The sequence below is a fragment of the Lissotriton vulgaris genome, chromosome 4_1 (genome assembly GCF_964263255.1).
Source record: "Lissotriton vulgaris chromosome 4_1, aLisVul1.2, whole genome shotgun sequence".
NCBI classification, from domain to species: Eukaryota; Metazoa; Chordata; class Amphibia; order Caudata; family Salamandridae; genus Lissotriton; species Lissotriton vulgaris.
Window position 1 is genome coordinate 575,741,885 of NC_141691.1, and position 12,175 is coordinate 575,754,059.

The following is a 12,175-nucleotide window of genomic DNA, read 5'->3' on the forward strand; positions in this document are numbered from 1 at the left end:
TTTTCACTAAAACTAACAGGTTACAAAAAGTTATGGACGTCCTCACCCATGTTGAGCCCATTCGGGATTTTGCTATTAAGAAGCACTATATAATGGCTCTCCAATTGTCGAAGTATTTTCTCCCTATCTCCTCCTCTCTTAGATATGGGGACTGCGTCAATTACAAAATATTTCAAATCATTCAGGTTGTTATTATGAACCAATTTGAAATGACGCGCGACAGGATAACTTGGATCGGAGTTGACTATTGCACGTAAATGTTGTAAAATGCGGTTAAACACCTGTAACTTTGTGCTCCCAACGTAAGGTAGACTCCAAGTACATTGTAATACATAAACCGCATAATCAGTTTTACAAGTTTAAAGGTTGTTAATCTTGCTAATAATCTCAGAGAACGCTGGTTTATACTCTGTAGTGTTAGCTCCTAATTTGCATGCTCTGCAAGAGCTGCATTTGAAGAAACTAGATCTATTGGATAAGCAATTAGATTTAATAGTGACTTTGGGGCTAGATTTGACTAGCACATCCATCATAGAGGGGGCTCTACGAAAGGTTATTGGTGGATACTCTTCCAACAAGGGTGCTAAAGTAATATCAGTCATGAGGATTGGCCAATTGGATTGAACAATCTGTTTGATTTTACGTTCCTGGCAATTATACGTGGTGATGAATCTAATTTTAGATTTTTCAGTGTCCTTTACTCCGGTTTCCTCCAATATAGTGGAAGGGACCGTCGACACAGAAGGGACAGTTGGGGTTTTAGTCATCATCACCAATTTCAAAGATCTAATGAGTTCGTTTCTATCATAACCCCTAACTAAAAACCTTTGAAAGGATTCCTCAAGACAAATATTCAAATCCACCTCATTATTGCAGATTCTTTGAATTCTTAAAAACTCTCCATAAGGAATGCTTTTAATCAAGTGTCGGGGGTGATTACTCTGGGCATGTAAAACAGAGTTACCTGCCGTAACCTTTCTATGCATCTGTTATGTTATGTTATGTTATGCGTTTTTATTTGGCGCACAGATGCTCCAGCTAAGGAGCGTCCTGGCGCCCGACAAGGCAGCAGCACAACACAACGAAACAATAATCAGACAGTGTTAAAAACTAAGGGAATAAAAAAGTTTTCACCGCACGGCGAAAGGAGAGCAGATCCCTCTCAGCACGAATCGCCGGGGGCAGGGAGTTCCGCAGGACCGCCGCGCGAACTTGAAACGAACGCCCTCCTGCCCTACTCCGCTTAAAGCGTGGCACAACAGCCAGTTCTAGGTCCGCAGATCTTAAGGCTCGGGCTGGGGTGTAGTGGGCTAGAAGAGCCATAAGAATCGTTGCTGGGGACCCATTCAGGATCTTGTAGGCGACACATAGGACCTTAAACTGGATCCGCTGGGCCACCGGGAGCCAGTGCAGTGAACGCAAAGTGCTAGAGGTAGGACAGAATCTTGGTAAGCCTACCACCGATCTTGCTGCGGCGTTCTGGATCCGTTGTAAACGCCCAATCTCTGCCTGATTCAGGCCAACCAGTAGGGAACTCGCATAATCCAGCCTAGAGATGACAGTGGCTTGGATCATGAGCTGCCTAGTGGGGGCATCAAAGAACTTAAGCACTGGACGAAGCCCGCGCAGGATACCAAAGCAACAGGCCGCCGTACGTTTGGTATGACACACAAACGTAAGGGTAGGGTCCTGCCAGACCCCGAGGTTCTTAAGCTCGGCAACTGGGATGGGAGCAGGACCCAGGTCCCCTGGCCACCATCTCTCTCCCCAAAGTTCCGGTTGTCTGCCAAAAACCATGACCTCGGTCTTACTAGCGTTCAGCTGGAGACAGTTGGACGTCATCCAGCTGGCGACCGCCCGCAGTCCTTGTTGAAACCTGGGGGCATCGACTTCGGCATCCCCGCTGATCGTAACCGCTAGCTGGGTGTCATCGGCGTATGACACCATCGTCATACCCCATTGCCTGACAACCTCAGCCAACGGCCTTACGTAAAGATTGAACAACGTAGGACTCAGCGAGGAGCCTTGGGGGACCCCCAGGTTCAATGGATGGAATTTGGACTGGTAAGGTGGGACGGTCACGCTAAAGGCCCGATTGGCTAAAAACAACCGGAACCACTGGAGAGCAATGCCGGTGACACCAGCCTCCTCTAGGCGACGCAGAAGGATCGGGTGCGAGACGGTGTCAAAGGCAGCGCTCAGGTCTAATAGCACCAGCGCTGCCGTTTGTCCCGCGTCAAGCACGAAGCGAAGATGCTCCACCATATAGAGCAGAGCCGTCTCCGTGCTATGACCGGCCCTAAACCCATTCTGCGTCGCATCGAGGATATCTGCATGGCGAAGATGTTCCGAGAGGACTGCGTTGACATGCGCCTCAGTCACCTTGGCCGGCCACGGCAAGAGTGAAATTGGCCGATAGCTCTCAGGCTTGCTACCGTCCAAGCTAGGTTTCTTGAGGATAGGGCGAACCATGGCTCGCTTCCACTTCAGTGGGACATCGCCTGATGTAAGTGACGAGTTGATCAGAGAACATAGCGGCGAGATATCATGTACCGCTAGGTCTTTGAACACAGCTGGGCAAAGCGGATCCTCTGGGGACTCAGACTTCACTTGACGAGCCAGTATGTTGAGCCTATCAGGTGTTAAGATAGGAAAGGAATGCAACCCCTCAGATGATATCGGCTTAAAAGGTGGATTAGCCGAGGGAGTGGCCAACGGAAAGGCCCGTTAATGGCATTAACCTTTTCCAGAAAGAACTCTGCCAATTTTTCACAGTGCTCCACAGAGCTCTGGTGCGTCGTAGTTGCCTTTTTGGCAGTGAGGTCTTTCAGCACCTTGAAAATAGCCTTAGACGGGTTCGAACTAGTCCTAAATTGTGCAGCATAGAAGGTGGCACGAGTTCTGCACACTGCCCGGTGATACAGTTTCACCGTAGACAGGTAGAGAACTTTCTTCATGCTGTTATAAGATTTGCGCCAGGCCCGCTCTGCACGCCTACAAGAAACCTTCAGTGCCCTCAGCGAGTCATCGTACCAAGGGCTGGCTTTGCCGGTTCCAGTTTTACAGCATACCATGGGAATAAGTGTGTCTAAAGCCCTAGATACCCAATTACAAAACCTGTCATAGACCTGATCAGCCGACCCAGTGATGTCAAATGAGTCGGCCGATAGGAGGTGGAAAAACTCGTCCAGCTTAAGTTTATTCCAACGTCGTCTTGGAATAGAACACACCACTGGCTTAGGTTGTATAGCCGGTGTAGGGCAATGGATCTGTATCAAATAATGATCAGTCCATGCTAGAGGTGTGTAGCTGGAAATGCAGGCTTCCGTGAGATTGGTGAAAAACGGGTCGAGGGTATGACCCCCTGAATGGGTGGGCTGTGCCACCAGCTGAATCAGCTGGAGCGCCTCAAGATCGGCCATAAAACTGGACACCGTGGGGCTGGCTATGTTGTCAAAGTGTAGGTTTAATTCTCCAATGATGGAGAAATTGGAGCACCCCGCAGCCAGTTTACTGATGGCGTCAGGTAGCGCCGCTCTAAAAGCCACTTCACTCCCTGGGGGCCGATAAATCAGTAGCCCCAACAGGGTGAAATTAGGTGTAATAGCTACCTTAAACATTGCACTTTCGCAACCCGGGATTTTTTGACCATGCCACGTACATGAATAGCAGGACTTAACAGCAAGGGCTATTCCTCCGCCTCTAGAAGCTCGGTTCAAAGTGAATACCGAGTATTCCGGCGGGAAGGCCAGATTGACAACGGCCGTGTCGGCATCCTGCAGCCAAGTCTCAGTCAGGCAAAATTAGTCAGGAGAGTCATTACCTAGCAGGTCAAAAATATCTAGATGATGCCTGACAAGCGACCTAGCGTTTAGGTTCCAGATGCTGATAAAAGGCTGTGGGCTGATGGCCACAGTGATATCATCCCTACAGTCCCTACTTACGGGGGCTGAAAGTGTGAAACATCCGCATCCACACGTAAAAGGGCCGCATAAGGGATCCACACGAGGCGCAGTACAAGTCACCCATGACCGGTTGATGGCAACCAAACTGTCTCTGGTATAACACAGCATGATGAACAGGAGGACGGCCAGGAGCGGAGTCAGAGTCCAGCCACGTCCAGCGCGTCCTGTCGCGGACGGGCGCAGACGGGCAGGACTCTGGCACGACTCCGGCCACACGAGGACGCGCCCGCTCCGCGATCCCGCTACGCTGGGGGGGAGCATTAAGTAGGCGTCCCCTCGCTAGCTCATGCGCAGTCAAGCGCTGGCGGAAGGAAGCTGCTCTGCCCCTCTCAAAGATGGCGCCCACCCCAGGAACCAAGCCCGCCAAGCGGCGGTGAGGGACACAATTTACTGTGCAGGTGAGGGGGAATTTTAAAAAGCCCAGCAGTCTGCTAACCGCTAACGCGCAGCACAAATCAAATACCAAATGCAAATTTTTAAAAAGCGGTAAACACGCCACGCGCTCCTGCAGCAAAGCGCTCCGCTACCTTGGTCATGATTAAGTTGTTCAGAATGTATATTTCAACGTCAAGGAAATTCACTCTAGAGTCACTGATGGTGGCTGTGAATTCTAAGTTCAAAGCATTATTATTGATAGTGTTCACAAACTCTTTTGCCGAACTTTCACAGCTCTGCCAAACAATAAAAACATCATCTATGAATTGCCACATGTTGACAATGCCAGTTTCTGTTGAAGTCAGCTCGCCAAGAGGCCACCCAAGGACATGCTTCTCCCACCAGCCCACATGTAAACACGCGTAGCTACGGGAGAAGCATGCCCCCATAGCAACACCCCGAAGCAGCTGATATACTTCATTATTAAATAAGAAGTAGTTGTTATTCAAACAGAATTCAATCATTTTAACTAGCATCTTACTATGTTCATAGAATTTGATGTCCTTTTCACCTAGAAAATGTTCAATTGCTCTAAGGCCAAATATGATTTATAGATGTGTAAAGAGATGAGATGTCCATAACCAGGAACCGGTATTCAGGTTTCCAAACCACCTCATTCAGTTTATTCAAAAAGTCACCAGTGTCTCTTATGTAGCTTGGGAGGGCCTCCATGAAACCATATATATATATTTTTTATGCAAACTATTTAATAGAAAATCCCTCAAGTCACTGGCAATATATTCTCCATTGTTCCTTGATAATTAGATTTCTTTCCAATCCAAAACCATGAATAGTTTTCCTAAGTGCAAAGTGGGTGCATCTCATTTGATTTCATGCAATATCTGCTTGCCAGGGAGAGTCAAGGAACCAAACACTGTGTAATACCTCATACTGCCCATGCCCCAGTCGGCAGTATCAGCATCTCCCTGGCTGTATGGAGCCTCAGCTCATAGAGCTTCTTCTGTAAGGAATCCGAGTTTGGCTTTCATTGAGGAACCCTATCTCAGCTCACGGAGGCAAGAACAGAGTCTGAAGCTAAAGGATGCTTCCATCTGCGAACCCAACTTCAGGTCATGGAGGCAAAGATGGAGTCTGAAGCCAAAGGATGCTTCCATCAGCGAACCCAACAACTTCAGATCATGAAGACAAGGAATGGAGTCTGAAGCCAAAGGGCCCTCCTTCGGCAAACCCAACATCAGCTCATGGAGGCAAGGAATAGAGTCTGAAGCAGAAGGGATCTCTCATGGGGAACCCAACCTCAGCTTATAAGAGCAAGGAACAAAGTGTAAAGCCGAAGGGGCCTCTAACGAAGAACCCAATGTCATCTTATTTAGAAGCACATGGAACAGGCGTATACGGGCATTATGAAACATGGCATATATGGATACTGTGCGTTTCCTAGTCACATGAAACAGCTACAAAGGTATTCAAATGGGGCTTCCAGAGTCTCAATTGGAACACTTAACCCACCCCAAGCATTGGTCCCTTACTGAGACGAAACTACCAGCATTACCATGTGTTACATCATATTCTGCCCAACTTGTACAGAAAAACCTCAGTCGCATGCTTGGTGATCTGGAGCGCAACCTAGAAATACAAATATCTATATAAAAGTCTCACTCGCTCAGAATATGGTGCACAGGCCTTTGTGAAGTGTCACACACTATGACTTTGCAGACCTCCGAGACGGTGCTCTTACAAGTAAACACCAGATATCGGTATTTTGATCTCAGGTTTCGCCCAACAACAATCTCCAGTGCTCAATCCTCAGTACTTTTTCCAATGTCTCTGCCAAGGCTGTGAACATTGACAGCTTCTCGATCTCAACATCACGCATTTGGGGAGGTGAAGAATCGCTGTTTCTTTATTGGTTCCATCAAATTCTTGGATGACAACTGGCTGGGTAAGGGTGGGTAAGGGTGCCCCCAGGCATCGCTCCCCCTGCAGGCTGCTAGCAGATGACAATATTTGCAAGTTGATCTCTGGAGAGGTCAAGGGTGGACATTAGATTTACAGTAGTGTAGACAGGTATGCAAAAGGAGCCAACCCTAACAAATGTCTAATACAGCGTGTTCCTAACCCAATCTAACATCCTACGTATGAATTTTGCAGTTCTAACATTTATGGCCTACGGCAAGGTTGCTAACCGGTGTCAAATCTTTATTAATCAACTACGCCCTCACGTATGAGTGCGCATGTGCGACATGGCCCGGTTACCGGGAGAGTACGTCCCTCTCTTGGTTACCCCGTACGCTACGTGAACTCCATTAAACCAAAAAGGAGGGCACATAGTGTATGTGCGGGGTGGTTACCAGCGTGACTCCCTCCCCCGCAACCTTCCAATCAAGCGGATATCCTGCCCCTGAAGTTCTAGAAGCGACCATTGGCCCCTCCCCCTGGGTGACCCCATTCGAGAATGGTGACGCCCCCTAAGGACCTTAAATTGCTGCTCACCGATCATGACCTTACCGCTACAGGCCAGATTGTGACCAACAATCTGGCCCCCCCAAACAAACCTACTCTGAAAGGTCATACCTACCTCGCACACCCTCCATCCATGCCAACATATTCTTTGTCAGTAGTTCATTTCCCTATTCATTCAAATGGACCCCATCCCTTAAGTAAAACTCCTCTCCCCAGATGCACCCATGTGGAATATTCTGCAGTTGGGGTATTCGGAAAAGCTTCTCTATCTTGTTGTTGATCCTCTTTATCGAGTGATTCAACGCCTTAACTGAGTCCCCTCCCCTCCACTGCAGACGAGGAATCAACTGCGACCACACTATGGTGCAGCCTAGACAAGTCTTTGCCAGCCAACCCGCCACAGAGATAATTTCTTCAACCAGGACTCTCCTACCGAATTTCACCGAGACATTACCCTCTAGGTGTATGATAACCACTGTGGGCGGCGGGGTGTGTTTGCCAAGTACCTCTAAAAAGAATCCCCTGTACTGGCTGGGGCAGTGCCCCCTCCCATGGAAGGAAACCGTGAGACCCCCCTGCTCCACCCTCCGTCTACATTCACCTGCAAGAAAAACGGGTTTAGCATGGGTAACATACGAATGCCCAACAATCCATACAACTTGAGTCTGTCCTCTGTCTTCATGCTTCCGCCGTGCTGATGAAGGATGATGTTGCTGACCCGGTACCAGTTCCCGCCCTGCATCAGAGGCTCAATAAACTGAAAAATAAACAAATGACAAGGCAGGCGTCATGTGGTTTAGTGGCACCTTACAACATGTGCAGCCGCACGTAACGTTTGTAACTATTGGAGGCCCATCTCCCAATCCTCTTCACACTGTTGGCATACAACCCTCTCGCTGTTGCTTCAGTGGCTGCCCCTAACCTGAATGAATGTGTTCCATAGTCCTTAGGATTGAGACCCGCCTTGGTGACTGCCATTGCCAACACTCTTTTAAAGTGGAACCTGGTCATTGAGGTACCATCTGCATGCATCAACAATGCACCCCACGCTTGGTCCCCCCCGTTGCCTTATGAATGCCTCCACATGGGACACAGGGCAGCAGGGATTATTACTCCCCCAATGGAGCACCACGCTATCTCCCCAGGCCTCTTGGTCTTTTTGGATCTCACTATAGTTAACAACATTCTATCCTCCAATATCCTCGTGTTTATGAGTCGCAGACCCCCCTAGTGAGTCCAATTTGCAGCTTGCCACCAACTCGCTCACTCGTAGAGCCCCATAGAATGCTAAAGAGAAAGCTTCTTTCAATAAGAGGACATCCCCCGAGGAGCTACAATTGTCAGATAAGGTTTCCGAATAACACAGCCAGTCGTTCCAGGCCTATTGGTTGTCTGACGTAAGCGGTATTTGCCTGTAGGCGCTGCCACCCCCTCAATGCCTTTGGTGCTAAGAAGCTGTTTGTGGGATCCCTGGCCCCCTTTAATTGTGCGAAGAAAGAAACAGCTGCCTTGTGTCTGCTTGCTGTCGCCGCTGAGCGCCCCTCCCTGTGCAATGTGTCCATGTACAAGGTAAAGTTTGCCTCCTGATCACATTTAACCTCCAAATCCTGGCCCAGAAAACAACAGTAAGACATAAACGCCCCTTCGTAAGCTGTCCTGGTCCTGGGAGCTAGGCTGGCTGCCACGAGGTTCTGTAATCGGGGGCACCAATTTGCCAAAGTGTTGCTGGGAATTGTGCAGGTGTGGCTTCTGCAGATGGTAGATATTCCCTGAATACTTGCATCTTGGAGCGAGAGAGTGTGTCAGCTGCGTTATTCAAGAAACCCCGGTACATGCTTTGCCCTAAACTGGACATTTAGCTTCAAGCATCTCAGCACAATCTCCTTCATGAATCAGGGTATGAATTTACACTGCGCCACCTGCTGATTAATACACTCCACCACCGTCATGTTATCTGACCAGAAGATCACAGATTGATTACGCAAGTCTTCAGGCCAGACTGTCAAGGCCACCCAGATTGGAAACAACTCCAGAAAACCAATGTTCGCAGTTAGGCAGTGTCAACCACTGTTGTGCCACCCACTTCTTTCCAAGTATGGCACCAAAACCCACACTCCCTGCGTCATCGGTCCAAAGACCTAACTCTGCCGATGAAGTGGGGGGGCCACCCCACACTACTCTGCTGTTGAAATCCTCCAGGAATGCCATCCAAATACGCGTATCCTGGCAGATCTCCACTGACAGTTTCGTGCAGTGGTGCTTCTCCCGCATTCCCTTCATGGCCTGTGTGATGGAGCGGGCAAAGGGGCGCGCCATAGATATCACCCTCAAAGCGAAATTCAGCTGACCCACAGTCTGCTGGAGTTGTTGAAGGGTTACCTTTTCCTTAGCCAAAAATTACTGCAGGGCAGCCCTGAATTTCATGATCTTTTTTTGGGCAACCTGAAACAACCCTCAACTGAATCGAGTTCAATGCCCAAGAACTCCAAGCATGTCGCTGGCCCCACCGTTTTACCTGGTGCCAGTGGGACCCTAAAAGCACGCATGAGAACGCAAAATTCCTGCAACGCCCATGTACACTCCTGTGAGCCAGCTGCACCCATCAAAAGAGAGTCATCCAGGTAGTGCATGACATGATGGTGACCAGTCTTCTGCCTCAACACCCATTCTAAGAAAGAACTAAATGACTCAAAATAGGCACATGACACAGAGCAACCCATGGGTCATACACTTATTCATATAAAATTTCCCCTGAAAGAGGAAACCCAGCAGATGATGATCCTGGGAGTGAACTGGCAGCAAGCGGAAAGTGGTTTCTATGTCTGATTTAGCCATTAAAGCCCAGGCCCAAGGATCCTCAACATCTCCACGGCCTGATCAAAGGATGCATACTTGACACTACAAATGCCATCGTCTATCACCCCTAGGTGCTGATAGGTTGTGGATGAGTCTGTTCTCACCCTTTTCTTTCTTTGGGACCACCCCGAGTGGAGAGCATACAAAATCTTGCACAGGGATTCTGTCAAATGGGCCCGCTATCCTTCCCAGGCGCAACTCCTTGTAAATTTTTGCTGCCACTACCCCAGGGTTGTGTCTAACCGACAATTGGTTTTTACACTCTGGCATCCCGGTATAGCCTAATGCCGGAATCCTAAAACCTTGAGAGAAACCTTCCAGCAGCAACCTCGCAGTGTCATGATCAGGGTACGTGTTCAGCCAAAGGATCATAGCCATTATATCGCTTGGGGAGTGAGCAACCCGCCGGCCGAACACCCTGTTCCTGTTTCTTTCGTCCCTTGTTGCCTGAGTTGTTACCTTTGGAGCAGCAAGCTGTTTCTGGGTGGGAAGGGTGGCCACAAATGTAACATGCCGGTTTGAATTTACACGTGCCTGCTGCACTGGAACATTTTTTTCTGTTAATATCCCAGCAGACGCCCTTGCAGTCCCCACTGTTCCTAGCCCTCCCTGGCATATCTCCCCCCTGCCATATCTCCCCCCTGCGTAGGTCGAAAGGGCTGCTGAAATTTGCTGGGGTCCTCTTTCTCCCAGCTTGTGCTTGGACTTACCACCTGTCCACCTGTAAACTAGCCATACCAAGAGATGGAATCCACCCTATCCCAGAACAGCGATTGATCAAATTCCCTCGCTTTCCTGAAGGCTATGTCGTACTCTTTCCACCCGTCACCCCCTTGCTGATCACTGAAACTTGTGATCCTACTCTAATAGCACGCCATATCTGCCTGTACATTAGGGGGACGCTCTGCGGTGACCACCATAAAAACCGAGAAAGCCCTGATCCTATTGATCAATGTCTCCTCTGTCCTGAATTTAGCCAACTGAGTCTGCCATTCATTAGGCAACATCCACTCCTTCTGTGACTTGGCATAGTCCATTTCCCTGTTGTCCAATAGAAGTGAAAAAATATTGATATATCTGCCGGCCCAAATCATCTCTTTCACCCCTTGCGATACATGTTGGGCCAGGTTCTCTCTCCTGGACGGTATTGTTCCTACCCCTAATACCGGTTCAGCTTCTACAGCACTCTGCTTATACACTGTGGCTGTTTTGGGAAATTTGGGGGCTGGTTCTCAGTCTATTTGCATCTCCAGGAGAAGCACTTCTGTCAAACTATGTCCTAGGTGACATTTTAGGCTTCTTCGCATATTTCTTCCTTTTCATTCTAACACTCTTGATCTAATGAAGCTAAGAAAGGAGGTGCAGAAAGTCTGTGTACTTTTTTAAAACCTCTTGTACAAAATTTTCCATCCTATTAAGGAGACACTATGGATTTTATTCAGAACATTGAAGATCTTGATTTTGACCCTGAGACCCAGAGATTCGTTTCCTTTGAGGTTAAATCTTTATATACCTAAATTCCACAAGATGATGGACTCCAAGCTATTCAAGCAATTTTTGATGAAACACCTAGGCTACATTATGTACCAACAAATGTAATTGTCAAACTGACTCTTTTTGCCCATAGTAAGTACAGAAATTGAGGAACAGTTCATTTATGAAAATAATCAGCTTGTGCACCACATTGTGAAATGGTTCCACTTTATTGATTACACTTTTTGTCTAGGGAATGGACAATATGATTCTGTGATATAGTTTGCCAACTGATTGAATGAGAGATCAGCTGACTTTAAGTTAAGTACGTCAAGCAGTGACTCGTCAATTGGATTTTGTAGTATTTGGTAAATTTGAAGATTAAAATCTACATTGTTCTCTAAATTAACTTATAGAAATGTTGCTTTTCATTTTACTGGTCCCCTCCCACATAGTCTCAGAGATAATTTGTCTTAAGGACAATTTCTTAGAGGTAGAGGCAATTTTGTAGAGAAAAGAGAATTTTTGTTTACTGCAGAAGCACTGGTGGCTAAACTAAAAGAACAAGGACACCCATAGAAACTTCTAAAAAACAGCACGAAATGTGCGTGGTGGACACCAAGGGAGACCTTGCTGGAAAATAAGGAGAAAACTCAGTTAGAATGTATGGTGTGTGTTTCCTTATTTTATTCAAGAACTAACCAGTTCAAAAGATAATTTGACAGATTTGGTATTTGATTGAAAAAAGTGAATAAATCATTCAAGCAGCCATTATTTGCACTACATAGGTAACAAACCATTGAAAACCAGTTTGTGTGTGCCTGAATATCTCGGGATCGGCCCAAAACAGTTTGCGCACACTGGAATTAACCACCTTTGAAAGGATATCATAAATGTGGAACATGTGTCTGTTGCCATCAAATCATCGAAGGTACACTCTTTGAGCATAACCATGTTAAATGGATACATAAATCATTTCAAAATTGTAAAATGAAAAATGTGCTCTACGCGGTGAGTTGCCC